The 23,807-nt window shown below is 38.5% G+C and overlaps 1 protein-coding gene across 1 annotated transcript in view; it reads left to right on the top strand.

The window, feature by feature from the left end:
• Window positions 1-6,812: 6,812 nt before the first annotated feature.
• Window positions 6,813-23,807, top strand: part of SYTL5 (synaptotagmin like 5) — a 208,180-nt gene continuing 191,185 nt past the window's right edge. The window contains exon 1 of the mRNA XM_019649041.1: window positions 6,813-6,916. The gene's annotated coding sequence lies outside the window, so the exon portion shown is untranslated. The remainder of the gene's footprint in view (window positions 6,917-23,807) is intronic.

Here is a 23,807-nt window from a genome sequence, read left to right as displayed (position 1 = left end):
GGAATTTGGCAAGGACTTGGTAGGGCAGTTGTCTCTGGTTCAGGTGGTATGAGCTGGGATAGCTGGGACTGGAACATTGACCTCCAAGAAGGATATTTTTACTTTCATGCCTAGTATCTCAGTGCTTTTTGGCCCCTCACTCTCCATGTATTATATGATTCTTCAGAGCCTCTCCATGTAACTTGAGATTCTTACAACATGGTGGTTTAAGGGTAGTTTCCCTACTTACATGGTTGATGGCTTCCTGGAGGCAGGAACCAGGAGTTTCCAGTCAGTTAAGACCTACGAGTGGAACTGAAATAGCATTCGTTTCACTTATTTTATTGGTCAAAGCGTCACAGGGGTTACCCAAATTTAAAGGGATAGAGATACAGACTCCACCTTTTACTGGAGCAGTGTCAGCATTACATTGCAGAAGAGCATGTGTATATGTCAGTGAAAAATGGGAGAGAAAGGACCTCTGAATATTCACTCCTCCAGAGAAGCAATGAAAAGACTGGTAAAAATGGTCAGACTTTTCCATGACTCTGGAAATTAACCAATGCCTTGTGACAATTCAGGGAGCATTTATTGAAGAATAGTGACTGAATCTCAATAACTACATGGAGCTTTGTGGAATTTTGACTTTCAATATTGCTACTCTTGGTTCTTTGGCTCTGTGATAGCCTTGAAACCTAATAGAAAATAATCAGTGTGAAAAGCAGGATCCTGGCAGCCACCAGAAAGGGTAGAACAGAGTTGGAGCACTTTCAAAGCCACGTTACCAGAGAATTATCATTATTTGTCCTGTGTGGTAGTTCCCTAGAAGACTCCAATCTCAAGACTCTCTTTATTTGATCTGACTTGGAGCTTGCCCAAGGGACAAAACTCTTTATTCAGAGCATTTGTTGAAAAAAAACCTTTTTTTAAAAGTCAGAGGCAATTGTTGAACCTTGTGGTTGTCTGAGATGGTAAATAACATTTGGGTCAATAATAGGTTAATGAAAAAGCATAAATGAAAAAAAACTGGGGAATGAGATGCCCAGAGGGGCCTTTGAAAAACTCTGACATATTCCTGGAAATCTAGAAGGCCATACACATATATAGGGCTGTGTACGTGCTCAAGAAAAATGTGAGAAGACCCTTGTGTCTAACCTTAAGGCACTGTGCAAACAGAAATAAAGGCTAAGGCAGAGTTGTAAACTTTCTGACTGAGTATTGAAGGCATGCCCGACATTTATACAGAGTCCCTCAACAAAGACTGAGAGACATTGGCTTCAAGCATTAGGGAAATTTATGTCCAGTCATTAATTGAATACTAAGGTAACAGCAGAGACTTTAGTGGCAATGCATGGCATGCAATGTAGACTTTACAGAATTAGTTCACAAAAGTCACCAAACAAACAACAGCAAATCCTGGGGGAGGGGGAGAAATTGATCTCCAGAATTTCTAAATTATATTATTTACAATGTCCAGTTTTCAACAAAAGCTAAGCGGTATATAAAGGAACAAGAAAGTATGGCTTAACTGTAGGGAAAAATTAGTCAATACAAATGGTCTCAGGAAGTCAGATGTTGGAGTTACTAGACAAAGACTTGAAATAAACTACTTTAAATATATTCAAAGAGCTAAAAGAAACCATCTCTAAGGAACTAAAGGAAAATATGAGAACAGTGTCTCACCATTTAAAGTAAAAAATATCAAGAGAAATTATTTTTAAAAAAGCAAATAGAAATTCTCAAGGTGAAAAGTACAATAATTGAAGCAAAAACAATCTGGTAGAGGTGCACAGCAGTAGATTTGAGCAGGCAGAAGAAAGAATAAGTGGATTCAAAAACAAGTCAATTAAGATTATTCAGTCTGAGGAGCAGAGAGAAAAATAATAGAAAAATGAACACAGCCTATGAGACCTATGGGACACCAATGAAGCATACCAGCATATTCATGACAGGAGTCCCAGCAGGAGAGGAGAGAGAAAAAGGGGCAGAACAAACATTTGAAGATATAATAACTGAAAACTTCACAAATTTGATAAACTACACAATTCTACACATTCAAGATGCTGAATGAATTCCAAGTACGATAAACTCAGAGATCTTATATTCAGACACATCATAATCAAACTGTCAAAATCCAAAGGCAAAATCTTGAAAGCAGCATGAAAAGAAAATCATTACATCCAAATGGTCCTCAATGAAGTGATAGCTGATTTCTTATCAGAAACTATGGGGGTCAGAAGGCCTTAGGATGATTTATTCATAGTGCTGAAAGCAAAAGACTGTCAAGCACCAATTCTGTATCCATCAAAACTATCCTTCAAAAAGAATTTAAGGCACTCCCAGATTTAAAAAAAAGAGTGCCAGTAAGTGGAACTATATAGGAAAATATATAAAAGACAACATAAATGTATTTTTGTTTATAACTTTTTATCCTATCTAATTTAAGAGACAACTGGATAAAGCAATAATTATAATTCTGTGTTGATGGGCAGTCAATATTTAAAGCTGTAATTTGTATGATAAACAGAACAAAAGGTGGGAATGGAATGGAGATAAACTGAAGCAGTTTTTGTATACTATTGGAATTAAGTTGGTATTAATCTGAACTAGATTGTATTAAGATGATAATAGTCATTGCAAGGGGAACCACTAATAACTCAAATATAGTAATGTAAATGACAAGGGAATGAAATGGTACACTAGAAAAAAAACTTTTAAGATTTTTATTGGGGAATTCGGGAGGGGAAAGGTGTTGGGGAATTGGGGAAGGGGAACATTGTATTTTTCCAGGACCCATCAGCTCCAAGTCAAGTTGTTGTCCTTAAATGTTGTGAAGGGAGCAAGCTCAGCTCTAAGTCCAGTCGCCACTTTCAATCTAGTTGCGGGGGCGGGAAGGGAGGGGGCGCAGCTCACCATCCCATACTGGTGCGAAACCTGCAACCTTGCTGCTGAGAGCACGCGCTCTCACCAGCTCAGTGGCAGCTCAGCTCGGGCACAGCTCACTGGCCCGTTTGGGAATCAAATCGGCAACCCTGTTGCTCAGAGCTCACGCTCTTAACTGAGCCACTCGGCCAGCCCTAGAAAATATTTTTAATGCAAAATATTGCAGCAGTGGAGGAATAGAAGAATGGAAAAGACATAAGGAAAATAGCAAAATGCAAGCATAAATCCTACCTTATCAGTAATCACATGAAATGTAAATGGATTAAGCACTCCAATTAAAATGCAGAAATTGGCAGAATGGATAAAAAGTATGACCCAACTATACACTGGCTACAAGAGACATACTTTAGATTCAAAGTCACAAATAAGTTGACAGTTAAAGAATGGAAAAAGCCATGCAAACTATCAAAAGAGAGCTGAAGTGACTACTCTAATATCAGATAACGTAGATTTTAAGACAAAATTGTTGCTACAGACAAAGAAGCACATTTTATAATGATAAAAGTGCCAACCCACCAAGAAGATACAAGAATTATACATGCCCCTATCACAGAGCCCCAAAATATGTGAAGCAAAAACTGACAGAGAAGTACATGCAATTAGAGGTATTGTTGTGGCTGTCTTTAGAAAATATAATCTTCCACATCCACATATATTAAAATCTGGAAAAATTACACTACTTTTTGAATCCACGTTATCTTGTTTTGAGAACTCATTTAGCTATCTGTTATGGAAATTAATGGGTTGATTACCCCTCATATCTCAATATCATTTATTAAGCCCAAATTAGGACCTAAGGGCTGAGGCAATGCAGAGTATATACAGATCACAGGACTTTGAAAAGAAAGCACCCTTATGTCTAGGTTGGTCATCTCTTGTACATCTGTCTGCCTTCCCCTGGAGATCTGGATACCATGTATTGATAGCTAGGTATTGAGGGCTGTGGCTGATAGACTAACCTCCAAGCAATGGGGGGGGCGGTGAGGGCGGGGCAAGGTAAGTTTTTATGGTCTACCAGGAAGGTGAGGCTTCCTTTAATGGACATTTGGAATCTGTTCTTCACTCAACAGTGGACATAGTCCATGTTGTACTAGTGAATTGTCCCCACAAGGGGACAGTATACGAGTGTGTCAACATGTACATTGATAGATGTGGTAGGCAAGTAGGTAGATTGCCTAGAAGTGGCCTCCAGAATTCTAGAACCTGTGAATGTAATTAAGTATCACTCCCGTGATTGTGTTATGCTGTATGGCACAGTTGATCTTAAAAAAGGTAGACTATCAGAATGGACCTAATCTAATCACATGAGCCCTTAAAAGCAGAGAACTTTCTCCATCTGGTGGTAGAAGGGAATGTCAGATTCAAATGTGAGAAGGATTCAATATCATTTCTAGCCTTATGAAGGGACCACTTTTTAGAAATGCAAGTAGCCTCTAGGAGCTGGGGGATGAAACCTCGAGCTGACAGCCAGAAAGGGAAAGGAGACCTCAGTCCTACAACTACAAGGGAATGATTTCTGCCAGCAACCTAAATGAACTTTAGGTTGAAGCAGATTCTCCCCTCAGAGCCTCTATATAAGAGCCCATCTCAGCAAACATCCGTCTTTTGAGACCCAGAGCAAAGAACCCAGATAAGTCTACCCAAGACCTCTGACCTACAGAACTGAAAGGTTGTTGTCATAAATGGATTAGTTTATGAAAATTTGTTCCACTGTATTGTGGATCAGTAGAATACCACTGTAGAACTCTGTTATTTCTCATCTCTTTCCCATGATCATGTAGGTGGGATGCACTAGATGTTGCATATAAAACAGTAGAAAGCTGTCTGGCAAGTGATGGGCATCACAAATTCAGGGATTTCCCCAACATAAACTGAAAATCTGTGAATTTAATGATTTTCACATATGTCATATTATTGTTTCAAAACATCTTTATCATTGTTATTATGTTTATTTTTGTTTCAAAACATGATCTTCCATTATGAGTTTTGTTTATACAGAGAACAGATTGCAGGCTGCCAGAGGTAGAGGGTGAGCGTGGGCAAAATGGGTGAAGGGGGTCAAGACACAGAAACTTCCAGTTATAAAATAAAGAAGTCATGGGGATGTAATGTACAGCATGGTGACTATAGTGAATATTGTGTTGCATACTTGAAAGCGGCTAAGAGCTTTTCATAAGAAAGACATTTTGTAACTTTGGTGACAGATGGTAACTAGACTTATTATGGTGATCACTTTGCAGTGTGTACAGACAGTGAATCATTATGTTATACACCTGAAACTAATGTTAATGTCAATTATACGTCAATACAAAAAAAGGAAAAGATGGAAAGTCAAATCATACTCTTTTGAATTAAGTCCCAAGCCCCATGAAAATAGCACCAGAATAAAATGAATTATTGGTTATTTTAGCTTTGTCCTAATAAAGTTCAAATTTTTATGCTTGTAGGGAAAAAATCCCATAATCTTCCATTGTGAAGGGGATTGGGCTATAATCCTGCCTAGAGGGTATATAGGCTAAGGCAGTATTTCTATACAAATGATTAGGGGAATATGTGAGAAGGGCTTACCTGATCCATGTGCACAATTTCCACTTTGCTTTTATAGCAGCAAATGGTGGTAAGTTGTATATTCACTGAGCCTATAGAATTTGAAGGACTTTTAGGGAAATTTTTGAGTGCATATTTTTGGAGACTTCTTTGGAAAGTGAGTAGAGAAACTTATTTAGGGATATCCTTTATTGTGAAATTTTCTCTCATCAGAAATGTCCCTGTACCTAGAGGGTATTTTGCTACGTAAAATAAGTCGGACAGAGAAAGACAAATACCATATGATCTTACTTACATGTGGAATCTAAAAAACAGAATAAATGAACAAACAAAGCAGAAACAGACGATAAATTGAAGGTTGCCAGAGGGGAGGGTGGTTGGGGATCTGGATAGAAAAGGTGAAGGGATTAAGAAATACAAATTGGTAGTTACAAAATAGTTACGGGGATGTAAAGTATAGCATAGAGAATATAGTCAATAATGGTGCAATAAATATGTATAGTGCCAGATGAGTACTAGACTAATATGGGGAATCACTGCATAAATTATATAAATGTCTAAGCACTATACTGTATGCCTGAAACTAATATAATATTGAGTATCAGCTGTAATTGAAATTTTTTTAAATGTTAAAAAGGAACTTAAAGATACACAGAGCTGAGTTTGATCGTTCACTCCAAAATAAGAATTTTCTATCTTTGTCATTCATTCTCAATCTCTTTCTCCCCTTCCCTTTCTCTTACTCTCCTGCTCTTCCCTCCTCCTGTTTTTAATATATACCCCCACCCCACCTTCGTGCTAAAAGGCGTTAAACTGAGCATAACTCTCATTTGAGCTTTTCCCCTTTTACTAAGTCAGAATTTTCAAAGATTCAATTTGATAAGTTACTGTACAATAATGAGGCCGACCTTTGGCCCGTAAGCATTTCCTCCAGAAGAAGGTTGAACTTTTGAAGTTCATTTAGTAGGTTATATACTTACTCAAGGGTCTGCATTTACACAAACATTTTTTGCATGAGGTTTTTGAGGTTGCTTTGAGAGGTGATTAACCCATTCCACATGAAAATCAGTTTCCTTACTAACAGGTTATTCTCTTAGATACATTTTTATACCTCAGGTTTAACTTCTTTCCATGTTTTAGCTCCATAAACTTGATTCCTCCAGCCTTCTACTACTGTGCTGGTTCTGATATTGAAATTATCGGGGGTTGGGGGTGAGGGGGGATTATTTGTAGGGATCGGGCAGGACCTGACTCAGGATGGGACCAGGAGGGTCTTGCTAAGATTTGCAACAGGAAGCAAATAGAGTATCTTAGAGTATTTGATGTGCTGTACATTGTCATTCTAGGTACCTTGGCTGAGTGACTGATTAATGCAGTTAGTCAAGTCAGAGAAGCCTGTATTCCAGATGAAAACTTCCTAAGTCTGAGGCATCTGTTTGTGTAAAAGGTAAGATGTGTTACATTGCCAAAGCTTTGTGCTCAAAATCCTGTTCACTATTTTTTATCTGGGTCACAAATACAAGGCCTCTCGAGGCAAGACACGTAGATAAAAGAAGATGGTGTTGACTATGATAAACTGGAAGTGTGTACCCTATCTTTAGGGGGCAGCCATTCCCCAACCCCTACCTAATCTTGCCATGCAGATTTTGAGATCAGCATTGCCTGATCCTCCAATTTGTTTTGAAAAAGGAAGCAAAAACATGGATTATTTTATGTGACATTTCCCCATTTATAAATGTTTGCTATGATTTCATAAAAATTTAAAACAGTGGTCAGGACAAGCAAAACACTCCTGTTGGCTGGATTTAGCTACTGGATGAGTTGGTGAACTTTGATTGAAACCAAGGTTCCTTGTGATCTTCTTTTCCTCATTAGTTCTTTCTCACAAGATACACATGTTGAATATACAAACATATTTGAGTGAAGACTAGTACAAAATGGATAGTGTAACTTGTACAAAGATATTATCTTTTACATTAGTAATACCGTGGATGCATGAACTGGGGCTGGGAAATTTATAGGAAGTCAATAATAAATACACATGACCACTGTATTTATTTTCCTATCTTGATCATATTGTATGATGACTCACGGCAAAGAGTTCTGATAAGCTGTAATTGGACACTGATAGGAAACTTACTTGGAAAACATGATTAAACCCCCGCTAGAGGTTAAGTGACAGAGTCTAGGGGAATACGTTTTTCCTTGAGGCAATTGTAGCCATTCTTCAAGGCTGTTCCTGGAAATAAAACTTTAGGGAAAGGTGCTGCCTAACAAGGGCTTACTGTAGGATTTTCCTGTCCCTGCTGGTAGCCTATGTGGTTGCTGTTATTCACTGGCAGAATTAGATGAATTGTTTAAGTTGGAGTTTCTGTTTTAAATCAGGTGTACAATATGTCATACTCTGAAACTATTTAAATAGAGCTTTAGAATTGCTAGGCTATTAAATTTAAGTAGAGAGGGACCAGTAAAATTCAACTTCAGGGATTCCCTGTTAGAATGTCACGTTTACTGGATTCATTGCACGGCGGTAATTATGATCAACTCTCCACTCCACCCAGCTTGTGCTGGGACAGTGCCCGAGAGAAATGGAGACTGGCTAATTACTGTTTCGTGGTACGATGCATGAGCTACCACTTAAGACCTTGAACCCCTTTCTGATCATGAAATTGATCATTCACATTAACATAATGATGGTGATTGAGGTACTAAAACCTAGATCTTCCTTAAAGAAAGTCTGGGTACTATAGTTGAGGCCGTGAGTGCTGGGCCCATATTCCTTCAGTGCTCGTCTAAGATGCAAAAGGCTGCTTACTGCAAATACCTGTTCCTCTCTGTCTAAGGACTTTTTTTTTTTGTAGCCAAGGAGGCAAGCTTACCTTGTGAGGGCTAGGTCCCCAGAGGACGCCTTCTACCAATGACAGGTGGGGATTTGGTGAATAAAAAACACTAAACTTCTTTGCTGCTAAGTTGAGGTGTCTCTAAGACTTGGCTCTCACTGTCTCCCCAGAAGGGTTGAGCCCCAGTTGGCCACCACAGTGATAGGTACCAGACTTGATAACATTCCCGTTATTGGTTTTCTTCCCTTCCTTATCTCACTTCCTACATCCATACTAGTGTTTACTGTAACTAATTCCCAAAGAAACTACTTGGACTCAAATCCTCATCTCAGGATATGCTTTTGGAGAAACGTAAACCAAGATGGGAACACTGACCTAGTGCTTCCATGTTCATTTTGATCAAATTTGGCATAGTGCTAAAGAACATTAGTTTGGAGTTCAGGATCACTTTGCAACTTTGAAAATAAAATTAAAGTATGTAAAAGACATCCTGTGTCTTTTAAACTTATCGATGTTAATAAAATGTGGTACATGGATTTAAGATATAGATCACTGTTGAATATATTCAGTAAGGTCTCTGGGATACAGAATTCCTAGTTGATGGCAGGAGAGCTCTTAGTAGAAGGACTCCATCACCAAGGATGGACACACGAATGCAATAATTTGGAACCAGGACCATGGCACAGAATGAGGCGGAGGGGAAGGGACAGCGGCAGGGTGTGGCAAAATCAGCCTATAGGCTAGATTTGGCCTGCAGCCTGATTTTGTAAGTCAAGTTTTATTGTAACACAGCTATGCTCATTTGTTTATAGGTTGTCTGTAGCTGCTTTTGTGCAACAACCGCAAAGTTGAGTAGTTGCAACAGAGATCATATGGCCCACAAACCCAAAATATTTACTATCTGCTTTTTGGAGATAATTTTTTAGCCTCTGATACAAAATACCTTACAGCACTTACATAATGCTGTATTCTAGTTTAGTTTTAAAAAATTAGCCAGTGAGGCATCTAATTGGACATGCTTTGCTCTTGCTACCTCATACCAACGAGTAATTATCCTGCAGTGGGTCCATATGCAGTGGCTTTAAAAAAATAAATGATCGCTCAAGAGTGTGAGCTCTGAGCAACAGCTGTTTGAGTCCCAGCCCGAGCTGAGCTGCCACTGAGCTGCCAACAGGTGGCAGGATGGCTCAGCTAAAAAAAAAAATGTGATGTGCAGCGGCATGGTGAAAATGCAGCACGGAGCATGACTAGTTGGCTAATTGAAAGACTGAATGTTAATTTCTACAAAGTTAATAGATATGGACATGATCTTACTTGTAATGATGCAGAATGGTGGTATGGTGCAATGAATGCCTGGGAGTGTGGATGTGTGTATGTATTTAATAATTGTTTGAAAAAGCTCAAACCTATAGAATAATTGTAAGAATGGTACAATAAAAACTCATATACCTTTGGCCTAGACCAGGGGTCGGCAAACTGCAGCTCTGGAGCCACATGCGGCTCTTTGGATACGTACATGTGGCTCTGAAGTAAAATTGAAAATGAAAATCAAACTATCATAGTTTCATTTATAAAATTTCTAAAGGATATTATTCACATAATGGTGATTTCATTTGTTTTATTGCTCTCAAATAATTTTTAAATTGTTGTCAGGGACAGGATTGGCTCTTCCGTCTCAAAAGTTTGCTGACCCCTGACCTAGATTCATCAATACTTTATATTTTACTGAATTCATCTTATGTCTCTCTCAAGAAAAAGGAGGTTCTTTTTTATATAACCACAAACATTTATCAAATTCAGGATATTTATCATCGATATAATATTATCTTATATATGGTCCATTTTTAAATTTCACCAATTGTCCCAATTTTGTCTTTTATAGTAGTGCTTCTCAAATGTTAGCATGCGTCAGAACCTGGCAGGCTTGTTAAAACCCAGATTCCTGGATCCCACCCCTGAAATTCTGATATAGAAGATTTGGGATGGGGCCCAAGTAATTTCGGTTATTACAAACTCGCAAGAAATTTGGTCGAAATGCTGCCAGCTTAATAACATCCCTCCTAGGGATGGCCAGTTAGCTCAGGTGGTTAGAGCACAGGGTGCAGTGCTTATAACACCAAGGTTACTGGTTCGATCCCCACATGGGCCACTGAGCTGTGCCCTCCACAACTAGATTGAAACAACTACTTGGAGCTTGTGAGTCCTGGAGAAACACACTGTTGCCCAATTAAAAAAAAATAGCATTCCTCCATTCCACCTCTCACCAACCCCATCCTCCAAACCCAGGCTACTATACAGGATCCTGTATTGCATTTAGTATCATGTTTCTTTTGTCTTTTTTTAAAGCTTAAACAGTTCCTCAGTCTTGCCTTTCTTTGTTTCTCACGGTACTGACATTATTAAAGAGAGCATACTAGGTTTTCTTGCCCTATAGAATATCTTTCAGTTTGGGTTTACCTGATGTTTTCTCATGATCAGATTTAGATAATGCATTTTTGGCAGAAATACTACTGAAGTAATGTTGATCGGTTTGTCCCCTTTGTTGGTGATTTAACTTTAATCACTAAGTTAAAGTACCTACCGTATTTGCTGGCGTATAAGACGATTTTTTGGCCCTGAAAAATATGCCTCCAAGTGGGGGGTCATCTTATATGCCAGGTACACTTCAGATAGACTGCCCATATAACAAACTCTGTATTTTGAGTGGAAATGTTAGGGGGTCGTCTTATACGCCCAGTCGTCTTATACGCCGGCAAATACGGTACCTGATTTCTCCTCTGTAAAGGTACATTTTTTACTTTGTAATTAATATGTAACTTGTGGCAAGATACTTGGATCCCATTCCCCAACAAACTCACATCCAATCTCTGGGATTCCTGCCTGAATTATCACATTAGTTGCTAAATATTGATTTTTCTAATGCCATCATTTGCTCTATATTTATTCGTTCTCATTTTATAGTAAAGAAGAACATTTCCTCCTTCTCCTTTGTTTTCTTGTTGTTGTTTTATGGAAGCAGTATGAACTAATGGTCTCTTATTTTATTCAGTGGGTTATAACCCTTTGTTTTCATTATTCATTTTTGATGCTCAAATTGTTTCTGATTTGACCAGTGTCAACACCTCCAGGCTGGCTCCTGTGCCCTTTTATACATGGCTCTATCAGTTATTAAGTAGTCTAGAAACATAAATTATAAAAAACTTTACTAATGTATAGATTTTATCTGTCACTGAGTACTTGCTGTGCCCTTAGTGTATCTCCAGTACTCTTCGATGTCAAAAGGTATGCGAGGGTAATATAAGGTAAATATACCTTCTTCTACCAAAGAACTAAAATCTCAATATAGTAGGACTAATGTAGGTAAATGCATTAGAGACTAATTTGAGATGGTATGTAATCCAGTTCTAAGTTTTATGTTTATTCCTTCTAAAACTGATCCACACTACTGTATTTATAATAGTAACACATTTCCTCACTGTGAAATAGGAAACAATCCATCCTTAGTCTGTAAGCAAGGCTTATTCCTCTAATCCATACAGGAGGAAGTCAATCAGCAAGATATATCTGAGAGTTGTCTCTGTCTTCAGTGTGTGAAATGCAAACTTGAATATATTGTGTTGTCGGAAAAGTCATGACGTATTTTTGCAGCGAAAAACAGAAAAAATACGTCATGACTTTTCCGACAACCCAATAGTTAGACAAACAATTTCAGGTTTCAGAATGTCACGTATTACATAAAATTGTGGTATGCTATCTGGTTTAGTAGGTGTTTGGCCAATTTGTGGTTTGCTTGCTAATTCTTGCAGTTAGTTTGGTTTTATAAACTATATAATACAGTCACTTAAGACTGTCATACTGTATCCTCTGTGCCTCTTACCATCTCTTTTGTATTTCTCATCCTTTTGCCCCTCTGTATTTCTTTCAAATAGTTTCTTCTGATCTGTCTTCCAGAATACTAACTCCCATTATTTTCTTTGTCTAGTAATAGTCATCCATTGGATTCTTCATTTTGGTTATGGTAACTTTTCCTGTTCTAGAAATTCTTTTTTTAAACTATGTCATATCATTTACAGTTTCTAGTTTTCTCCTGAAAATCTCAGTCTTTTATGTCCTTTAACATTGTAAACATAGCCACTTCAAGATGTGTGTAATAATTCCAATATCTGAAGCCCTGTGGCTCTCTTTCTATTGTATGTTGTTTCTGCTGGTTTTCAGTCATGAACAAGAGCCTGGATTATTCTTATTCTTGTCTGAGTGTCCAGAGTTCTGACAACAGCACTAAAAGAATCAGTTTTTTTCCTGGGGAAAAAAGTACATGTATCAAGAATGGATGAGTAGAATTACAATGCAGGAGGGTCCCTCCTACACAATTAAATTGCAATAAAACGTAATGGTTAAGAGTGAAGGGACTAGATCTAGGCTGCCTGTGCCAAATCCCAGTTACTTTACTTAATATCTGCCAAGCCTCAGTTTTCCTTCTTTTTTTTAAAATAAAGCAGGTCCCCTACACTATTTTTTTCAAACTTTATTGGGGAACAGTGTGTTTTTCCCAGGACTCAGCTCCAAGTCAAGTTGTTGTCCTTCAATCTTAGTTATGGAGGGTGCAGCTCAGCTCCAAGTCCAGTCCCCATTTTCGAACTAGTTGCAGGGGTGGCAGCCTACCATCCCATGCAGGAGGCGGACCGGTAACCTTGTTAAGAGCATGTGCTCTAACCAATTCAACCATCCAGCTGCCCCAGTTTTCCTTATTCTTAAAATGAAATAGTAACAATACCTATTTTATAGAGTTGTTATAAGTATCAAAAGAGATAATGCATGTAAAGTACTTAGCCCAGTGCCTGGTAACCACTCAATTAATGTTACCTATTATTATTAGATATTCAAAGGAGAGAGTGTCTCAAATTTTGCATGTAGGAAGTGTTTGAGATGACATCAAAATGCATTTGTACATTCATTTATTCATCAGTTCTTTTTTAAATAAATACACAATAAATATTTGTTGGAAGAAATAATTTGAGCAACTGGTGGAGAAGGTGGTCTGAATCTCAAAAGGAAGGCTGGAATTGTAAAGGGTGAGTAAAGGTTGTCATAGAAACAGCCAAGGCAAAGCTTTGGAATTAAGATGACTTACATGTGGGATAATGGGCAGATCAACCTGGATGGAATGCCCCAGGGGGAAAGATAATAATCTATAGAAAAATAATGGGCAAATATATTACCTTGTAATGTTCTGTAATTATCATACATATTGCTACTTCTGGGTCATCATCTCCCATTTCCAACTCTGTCCTATGATATTAAGCTGATTATGTGCATAATAATGCAGGTATCACATATCAAGTAAACTGATGGGCTTTCTCCCCAACATAATATATACCTCTTAAGTAATCTGAAAGGCTAAATACCATTCAAGTATTCAGCTCATGTGCCCTGTGTGTTTTATGTGCAATGATAAGAATCTTTGAGAGCTATTTTCTCTAAAGCTACTAAAGCAGTGATTCTCAAGTTTTAGCGTGCATTAGAATCACTTGGAGAGCTTGTTGTTCTGGTATATATTCCTGGGCTTCATCCTGAGAGTTGTTGATTTCATAGGTCTGGAGTGGCTCCCCGGAATCTGTATTTCTAACAAGTTCCCAGGTGATGCTCTTGCTCCCGGTCCAGGAGCCACACTGTGAGAACCACTAGACTGACACCATCAAGCCATATTAAGTACTGAACTATTTTAGAATTTGATCATGTTTTCTTTTGGTAGAATAATTTTCTAAAATCTATATTTAGCTATGTTGCCTACCCACAGAAGTAAATTATTTGAAATACCTTATAGGGGGAAAAACCTTTTTTTCTTTTTTTTAAAGATTTTTATTAAAAAATACAGTTAACAGACAACATTATACCAGTTTCAGGTGTACATCATAGTTACTCAACATTTATATACCTAAAGAAGTGATCACCATAAGCCCAGCACCCATCTGACACCATACTGTGCTATCACAATATTATTGGCTATATTCCCTATGCTGTATGGTACTTTCATTTATATTTTATTTTAGCTGTGATTTTGATTTTTCTGCTGTGAAGACTAACTGTTTTGGGAGGCCTAAGCTACCATTAAACTTCATTAGTGGCATACATTTTCTAATAGTTCAGAGGAATCCCATTGCGTTTTTCATAAATCTGAATGGGTTGAGTGGGACTTTTTCTACAAGTAATCTTTATAATAATAGGTATTTCATAAATGTAAGCACAAATTCCTTCATCTATATTCTGTTTATAATACATCAACATTTTAAAGTACATATGCAAATTTAATGCCGTTCTTTTCTTTGCATGCATATATCTTTTTAAAGGAACTACACATCACTTCAGATTCTTGTTAATTTTACCACTGCCGCCTCTTACCTAACTGAGTCATACCAAGTATTACATGCCACTTCTCCTGACAGGTACTTGAAAGTTGAAGTAATTTTCACGCATTTTGTTTCATTCTTCCCTCAGTGCTTTAATGCATTATTGGCAGGAAACTACTTTGACAAAAGAGAAGAGATAATGGGAGGGTGTTCAAACTGCATGGCTTCAGCTCATTCACCCACGTCCAGCCTTTCCTTTGAGTCTGGGCTCTGCTGTGCACGTCCCCATTGCTGAGCCTCACTTGATCTCTTTCCTCAAATAAAACTAATATAGGGCTTTTGTGTGTGGCAGACTTCTAAATCTTGGTAATAACAGGTAAGGGGAAAGATGGTGACAGTCCAGCTCAGGGCCTGAAACAACTTACAGCTTAAATGTCACACCACAGTGTTGCAATACCTCAGCTATGCCCTGTCACAGGGAATTTTCCCTTAGGCCCTCCTGTCCCCTCCCCAGCGCTCATCCCTACTTTTTGCTGGCTTCCCTCTCTTCTGGCCACCTTAATCTGTCTTACTCTATTTCACAGAGTAATTCAGCTCTCTTCTGGCTCTCATGCATTTAAATTTTGAGCAAGGGTCCTCACATTTTCCATTAAAAAGCTAGTCAACATTATTGACTATATTCTATGCTGTGCTTTACATCCCCATGACTATTTCGTAACTGCCAATCCCTTCACCTTTTCACCCAGCCCCCAACATCTTCCCTTCTGACAGCCAACGGTTTGCTCTCTGTATCTATGAGTCTGTTTCCATTGTTTGTTCTGTTCTTTAGATTCCACCTATAAGTGAGATCACATGATATTTGTCTTTCTCTGACTTATATTGCCAGGTGGGTACTAGACTAATCAGGGGATCACTTTGTAAATTACATAAATCTCTAAGCTCTATGCTGTACACCTGAGATTAATATAAAATAATATTGAATGTCAACTGTAACTGGAAAAAAAATGTTTAAAAGATGACAAAAAAAATAAATAAGCTAGGGCCGGCCGAGTGGCGCGGTGGTTAAGAGCTGGCTTGGGACGCCAGAGGGCCCGGGTTCGGATCCCACATATGAGGGCCAGTGACACTGCTCTCTACAGCTAAGATGCTGAACAACAGCTCAACCTGGAGTTGGGCTGCCATGAGTCACCGGCAACGGCGTGGGCTGCAGCCCCTGCTGCAGTGGGTTGCCATGGGCTACCGTGAGTAGCCAGCAGCCAGCGTGAGTGGCCAGCAACCGCAGTGAGCGGCCGTCCAGAAGCCGGCGACTGATCTGCCTCGCCCGGGAAGAGCGCAATGATGGTGCCAACTTGGGCCAGTGAAGCAACGTTCTCCATAACTAGACTGAAGAACAAAACGACAGCAACTTGTCTGTTCCCCTTCCCCCAATTCCCAGCGCTGTTCCCATCCCCCAATTCCCCAATAAAAATCTTAAGAAAAAAAAATAAGCTAGCCAAGGACCATCATTAGTATATTTTTGTAAACAAACAAGATGTCTACCTCTGAGGTGAGTTGGATCATTGCCCTAAAGAGGAAGAAGTGGCCGCAGTCATTAATATTTTAAGTACCATTTAAAAACAATCCTGCTACATTTGTTAAACAAAAGACAACAGGGCTGCTTGCTGCTGGGAGTACTTTTTGTGGATTGGCACCAGTTTGGAAAATAGATCTAAGGTGAACTAGAAAGTGTACTGCTGGCTTAGAAGTGAGAGTCCTGGTCCTAGCTCAGCTTTTATTTGGCAGTGAAGTCTTCAATAAGGGACTTTACAGCTCCCGGGCTGTGTGTCTTCATTTATGAAAATGAGCCGATGCTCCCGGGACAAACTTTCACCAGTGGTACGTAGGAGTAGGTAGATTAATGTCCTAGCCACCCGACTTTTGGTGGTATCATTTTGAGGCCCTGTCCTTGAAGTTTCTCATCATATCCCCAGAGGAACTGAGACCCCTTGCCCACAGCAGTAACAAACGTTTGATTTTCTTTCCTCCTTTCTTTGTTTCACTTTTCCTCCTCCCTCACTTTTGCATTTTCGGATTACCTTGAAATTAGTTATCTGCCCCCAAATCCTTGCCTCAATATCTACTTTTGGGAGAACCCAAATTAAGTTAACTTCCAGTGCTGTTACAATTTCAGATACTAAGTATTAAATAGTACCCTATTCTGAATTTTGCAACTGTTCCTAATTTTACATATGTGCTATTGTTTCAATCCTATTGTGTTCTTGATGGCAGAAGCTGAAGCGAAGTAGGATGTGGGTGATTCTATTTTTTGAAAGAATTGTAAATTGATGTGGAAATGAATTACATGATTTTACAATAAAATTTGCCATTTTAGGTCCTGGAGTCAGTTTGTTGAAGATTTTTAATTCAGTGGGAGTAAAACTATGATGCATCTTTATTTTTACCAGTTAACTGTCCCTCAACTGTATCAAAATTCCTTTCCCATAGATTAGATGCTACCTTTACGATATCTTAGCCATAACTCTCACCTTACTTTGCATTCTTGGAAAGAAGCATTTTATTTCAGGGGATTATTTCCTCCGCATTGGGGGCGGGGGAAGAAATACTCTGTCTTCACGAACATTCCTAAAAAGTCTGGCAACCTTCCTGCTTTCTGCCTACGCTTCCAGGAATGACTGGGAGAGCAGGGAGGTGTTGATGGGTGGTATTGTAAGGGTGGTACTGTCCTGACACCCTTCTGTAGGCCTGAAGGTAAGAGGCTGGCTTGCACTGTTGTCGGCTCACTGAACTTAGTGTGTGTCTTTAACCTTGGGACTGAAAATCCCATCTGCATGCTGTTGTATGTTTCCTTAGTCAAATTTGGTCCTGTTTGTAGTTCTGAGCACTAATACCAACAGTGGTCTTATTCTAGCCATGATTCTTGATGCTTCTGATTTTGTCATCCGCTTATTTTCAGCTGACACAGACTCATAAGTAAATCACACTGATAAATCTCTAAAACTCAAATTGATATATCCTAATAACAGTCCTGCTGTTGTGAACTTAGGAGGTACAAATTAATTTACTGTTAAATTTAGGGATATTTAGGATTTAAAAATGGTAGAATGGGGGCCAGTTGAATGGTGCATTGTTAAGAGCTGGCTTGGGATGCCAGCTCTGAGCAGCAGGGCCCTGGTTCGGATCCCACATGAGGGCCAGTGACGCTGCGCCCTCTACAGCTAAGATGGTGAACAACAGCTCAACCTGGAGCTGGGCTGCCGTGAGTCACCAGCGACGGCATAGGCTGCAGCAAGCTACCGTGTGTGGCCAGCAGCTGGCGTGAGCTGCCAAGAGGCGCTGTGAGCGGCCGTCCAGAGGCTGGTGACCAATTTGCCTCAGCCAGGAAGAGCGCAATGATAATACCAACATGGGTCAGGAAAGCGACGTCCTCCACAACTAGACTGAAGAACAAAAGGACAGCAACTTGTCTGTTCCCCTTTCCCCGATTCCCCAATGCTGTTCCCCTCCCCCAATTCCCCAATAAAATCTTTTAAAAATGGTAAAATGCTTGAACCCTAAACTTACTTGAGGGATGATGGACAGAGATGAAATGATTGTCCCCATAAAATTGTATTAGTAGCAGCAGTACCTAATAATTGGATGTGGGAGAAATATAACAAATTCAACCAGGGCAGCCTTGGATCCACTGATATTTGGACCATTAGGATTGACCTCAGAAGACATACAATAAAGAAGAATCACTTTTGTTCATAGAAAATTGATCTTTTTCCCCTTCCAAAGATTCCATCTCAATTACTGTGACACAAGCTATTCTGCCAAAAGTAGCTTTTTGGGTGTAGAATTTTCAGATAATGGCTAGTTTCCTGCCCAGCCAGTCCCCTCTTCATCACTGTATAGCCACAGTCCCTCTTCTGTCCCACTTCCCCCTCTCCCTCACTCCCTCCTCTCCTTTACTCCCTCCTTCACTTTCATTACTTTCTTCCTAATTTCTCAAGGGGCTAAATTGGCTATCTTGGCTATGATACTTGTCTTTCACCCTTTTCTTGATAATCTGTGGCCAGTACGTTTCACTCATGATCACTTGGTGAACTTTGCTTTTGCTTTGTGCATCGAGGACAGTTCTTATTTCCTTCAGAGAACTGATATCATTTTAACTGGGCTGTACACCTTTTAGTTTCATAGAGCCCTTTTGAAGAACATATAGTGAAACCTTGGATTGCGAGTAACGTGGTTTGCGAGTGTTCCACAAGACGAACAAATGTTTCTAATACATTTAACATGGTAAACGAGAGATATCTTACAATACGAGTAGTTCGTTTCCGGGACGAATTATGCTCACAAACCAAGGTATTACTGTACCTATTTTGGGCATGTGTGATTACTCCCTCACTGTTTGGTAGAAGTAGTAGAAAGTGCGTAGATTTGGCAAACAGATGTTGATGTAGGTTCTGATTTAACCACTTTGTAACCTTGGTCAAAGTACTTATCTGTTCTTCATTGAGTTTCCTTACTGTAATGGAGGATAATAATAGCCACCTCCAAAGATTGTTGTGAGGTTAAATAAAACGAACGATTTAGTTATCTGTTAATACTTTAATTAAAATTTATTTTTCTTCTCTGTTCCCAGTCCTTTTCATATTTCATTTCCTGAGGTTTTCATAGATTTTCAAATGGATCAAAGTACCAGAAGACCCAGTCTGTTCAAGTCCAAATGCACAGAGCTCCAAATCTCCTTCTCCATAGTTTCATTTTTTTCAGCGGAGGGAACATTTTTAAGTGGGCAAGTCCTATACCAGGAGGTTTCAGAATTGTCAGGATTTTTTTTCTTATTTTATTGCAGTTATTTCATGTAAATTCTCAATAATTTCTCCCGATTTTATTCTGTTATCAAGCAGTGTAAGGGACAGTGGTGACAAGAGGTGCAACATGAGCTGCTTTCGTTCACTAGAAATATTACTTTTTGGATACTTTGTAGTCCAAAAGGATCACTGGAATCAACTTTCCATTAGCTTCATGTGTCTTTTTGACTAAAGGCTGATTCCCCGGGCTTATTGCTTCTCTCTCTGGCAATGCTTTATAAAATGGCCTCTTTTTAAGTTCACACTGGAGTCTTGATAATTTTCCTTTTAGTTTAAAAATATTTTGTCAGGGCTAGGTGTCAGAGTTGTGAAGCATGAAGTGAATTCCTGTGGAATTCATTCAAAGAGATGTTCATGTTTTGCCTTTATTTGTTCCATGAGTATTTATTACACTTTTAAGTGAAAATAAAAACACGAATGAGACAGCTTCTACTCATCCAAAATGCACAAGTTGCATAGGAGAGAAATTTGCAAATAATCACAGCCTCAATTTATTTGTTGCTGGGTTGTTGTTTTTTTCTTATGTAAACCCTTAAGGTCTCTGTTCAATCTCAAGCATGATATCTGGTATGGCACGCACATTTAGTTCACTCCCCAGAAACCATTTCCAATCCCTTTCTTTGGCCCACCTCCGCCACCCACTACAGAGGCCGAATAGCCTGAGACTCACCTTCCTATTCTCCGCTATCAATGAGATTTAAGGAAAATTCATCTGGGGCTTCAGGAAAAATACTGGAGCTTCTGATAAAAGGAACCAGGTTCATGAGGAGAAAGACCTGTTTGGGTTTAATTTCTGTCCCATCCTGCCTTTGAATGTTTTCTTGTTATTGTGATATTTGGAACTAGGAAAGCCATCTAGCAATCATGAAGCAACCTGCCAATGGACCAAATCTCATATGCGAAGTATGGTCCAATTCAACATAGAAAGAGCCTAGATCTTTGGTGACATGGGTGAGCCACCAAACCAACCTGACATTGTCACTGTAGTTTATTGTTGTTGCTAATATTGCTATTACTTATTGCCTAAAGCTTTCCTTGTTGATAAATCTGGAAAGAGTAACCTATGATGTCAACAGTTCAGCTTAATTTTTTAGACCTTGCAAGGCCTGAGCAGAACAGGTACATTTTTATTGTGGTTAGGTGGTAGAATGTGAAAGCAACAAAATAAAAAGTGATCACCACAATGAGGGTAAGTTTGGGCACCAGGGAAGAAATAATACAATACCTTAACTACAAAGAGCAAAACAATAAAAGGGAATGCAGAGTACAAACTTTGTCTCTATAGTTGCACCTGGGCTGATCCTGGGTACAACATTGAAAAAGAAAGGTAGTGTTGAGGTTGTAATTTATTCTGTGCTATTTGATATCTTAATTTAATGTGAACTGTGACAGATTTTTAATTCCACTCTGGATCTACATATAGATGGTAGTTTGAATGTTTACAGCATGGAAATCAATTTCACGGCTGGCCTGAAGTACACATCATTAGAAAAGTTCTCTTGTAAAATAATTAAAAATATGAGAGACAGTTTGTATCCCATGCTGTTTGGGACTATTGATTATTCATGCTCACAACCTTCCTTGAGTTTTTAAGAAGTTGTCAGCATCTGTTTTAAACCCTTGAGTAATACCATTATGATAAGATTGGAACTTCAAAAAGATTAAAACATTTCTGTTAATAGGTTGAGTTATATGTATCTTTCTCTTGCCCTTCATCCTTCTCCCTACTTTAAGAAATAACAATTATGGCTTTCAACTTCCTCTTGCTCTTAGATAAGTTATATTCTGGTATGACCCTTTCTGTTATCACCTGTTCTACTCTATTTCTCACTTAAGCAAACATACCAAATATAAATGTAAAAGATTATCACTCTACCATGTATATGTATTTTAAGGAATAATTTTTTGCTCAGAATTATTTTCAGAAGAACTCTTTTAGGTATGAAGACTTTCAAATATCATTTGATAACACACATTTGAATCACTACATTTCAGGAACATTTACCATGAGAACAGAGTAGATCTTCATTTACCTTTACCGTTCTCAAGCTTTGCTATATGCCTTCAGTCATCAGAAGCTGTACTTGGAATTCTGTTTATATCCAGGAGGTCTATAATGCTTTCCTATTTAAGAAGTTCAGACCAGTGTGTTGCATTTTTGGTGGCTTTAATAGTGATTGAAATTCCCTTTAATGTGTGATGTGTATTCAGTTGGTTGTCATATAGAATAGCATTCTCAAGAATAGTTTTATTACAAAAGCTGGTAATTTAATATGTAGTGAATATGAGCTTTTAAGGCTATAAAAGTGTAAAAATATTTGCAAAGAAACCTTGGTTTTATGTGCTAATTTTCAGGTGTACTGAAGTTTTTGAACCAATCAGTTGTACACATAACAGATAGTATCTTTCCAGCATGTAATACTAATTTTACTTTTATAGCGATTACCAACATTGACTCTAAGGTAAAAATCCCGAGTAGAACAATAACCATGCAAACAATTGAAATAGATAGGAACCGATCCGCTTTGACAGGGTAGAACGATTTTCAAAGGATAAAAACAAGATCCATAAAGCAAAATAAATATTGTTGTGACCAATCAAAAATTTCAAAGTTTGGTGCATCAATATACACTGAAGAGAACTGGCATCTAAGAGGCCCAGTTCTCTTCTTATTAAATACCTGTTTAGGTGTGAAAATAATTATAAATTCCCAGCCCTAGGACTTTTGGAAATAAAGAGAAAGGGAAAGATTTTAAAGCTATTTAGGAGTTAGGATTTATAGTATGCATTAGTCAGAGTTCGCCAAGAAAACAGAACCAATAGGGGACACGGACACACACACACACACACACACACACACACACACACACGGACACACACACACAGTGTATGCTGGTATAATTTGTTTATATTATTTATTATAAAGAATTGGCTCTTAATTTGCATGCCCAAATTTTTTTGTACGTCAGGTTTTCTTAATTTTTTTATTTAGATACATAATTTTAACTTAAGGTGCATCTATTATCATTTTTATTATATTTGAATTAAGAATTTCTTTTATCTAAAGAAGGGTCCATTTTGTAAGTTACAATGGAATAGTCCTAATAAAGTACTTGTTTTTAACAATAAATTCTGATTTTAGAACTCTCTTGGAGGCTGTTTACACTGAATTTATTCACAAACAGCTTTTAGTAATTTTGAATGTCTGCTTTGTAAAGAATTGCAACATCTTAAAGGTTCAGGGTACAAAAATTTGCATTTTTAAGAAAATCAGAGTCAGTGTAGAGGCCTGACCCCCACACTGTATTTCTGAAGCTGATGTTGAATAATAATGTATGTCAACTATAATTATATATACATATAGTCACGGGACGTGGAGTAGAGAGTGGGAATGGAGTCAGTGGAATTGTAATGATAAGCATGATATCGGGGGTGGGAGGAAAGTGGATGGGGGGGTTGTTACTTTGTGAGGGGTGAAAAGGATAACTATTGCATTTTCTGTACACCTGAAACTAACAAAAAAAATTAATTAATTAAAAAAAAGAAAATCAGAGATTTGTTTTTTCAGATGGAACTCATTAATGATCCTTTTGAAAAAAAGTCAACATTATTGTGGTATAATCTATATACTGTAAAATTCACGAATTTAAATTGTATAATTTGATGAGTTTAATAAATGTATCCAGTTATTTAATCACCACAAACAAGATACAGAATTTCCCCTACTTTAAATAGGTCCTTCTTGCCTATTTGCAGTCAGTTCCCTCCCCCAAGCCTCTGGGAACTACTGATTTGCTTTCTTTTATCAGTTTTGCCTTTCTTAGAATTTTATATACATGGAATCATATTGTATGTAATCTTTTATGTCTGATTTCTTTCACTTTGTATAATGCTTTTGACGTTCATCCATTTTTTTTTAAGATTTTTATTGGGGAATTGGGGGGATGGGAACAGTGTTGGGGAATTGGGGGGAGGGGAACAGACAAGTTGCTGCCGTTTTGTTATTCAGTCTAGTTGTGGAGGACGTTGATTCACTGGCCCAAGTTGGCACCATCATTGCGCTCTTCCTGGGCGAGGCAGATCAGTCGCCGGCTTCTGGATGGCTGCTCACAGCAGCTGCTGGCCGCTCACGCTCGCTGATGGCTATACACAGTAGCCCATGGAAACCCACTGCCACAGGGGATGCAGCCTACGCCATCACTGGCGACTCATGGCAGCCCAGCTCCAGGTTGAGCTGTTGTTCAGCATCTTAGCTGTGGAGGGCAGTGTCACTGGCCCTCATATGCAGGATCCGA

Source organism: Hipposideros armiger, unplaced genomic scaffold (assembly GCF_001890085.2).
Source record: "Hipposideros armiger isolate ML-2016 unplaced genomic scaffold, ASM189008v1 scaffold_7, whole genome shotgun sequence".
NCBI lineage: Eukaryota > Metazoa > Chordata > Mammalia > Chiroptera > Hipposideridae > Hipposideros > Hipposideros armiger.
This window is presented reverse-complemented; position numbering and strand designations above follow the sequence as displayed.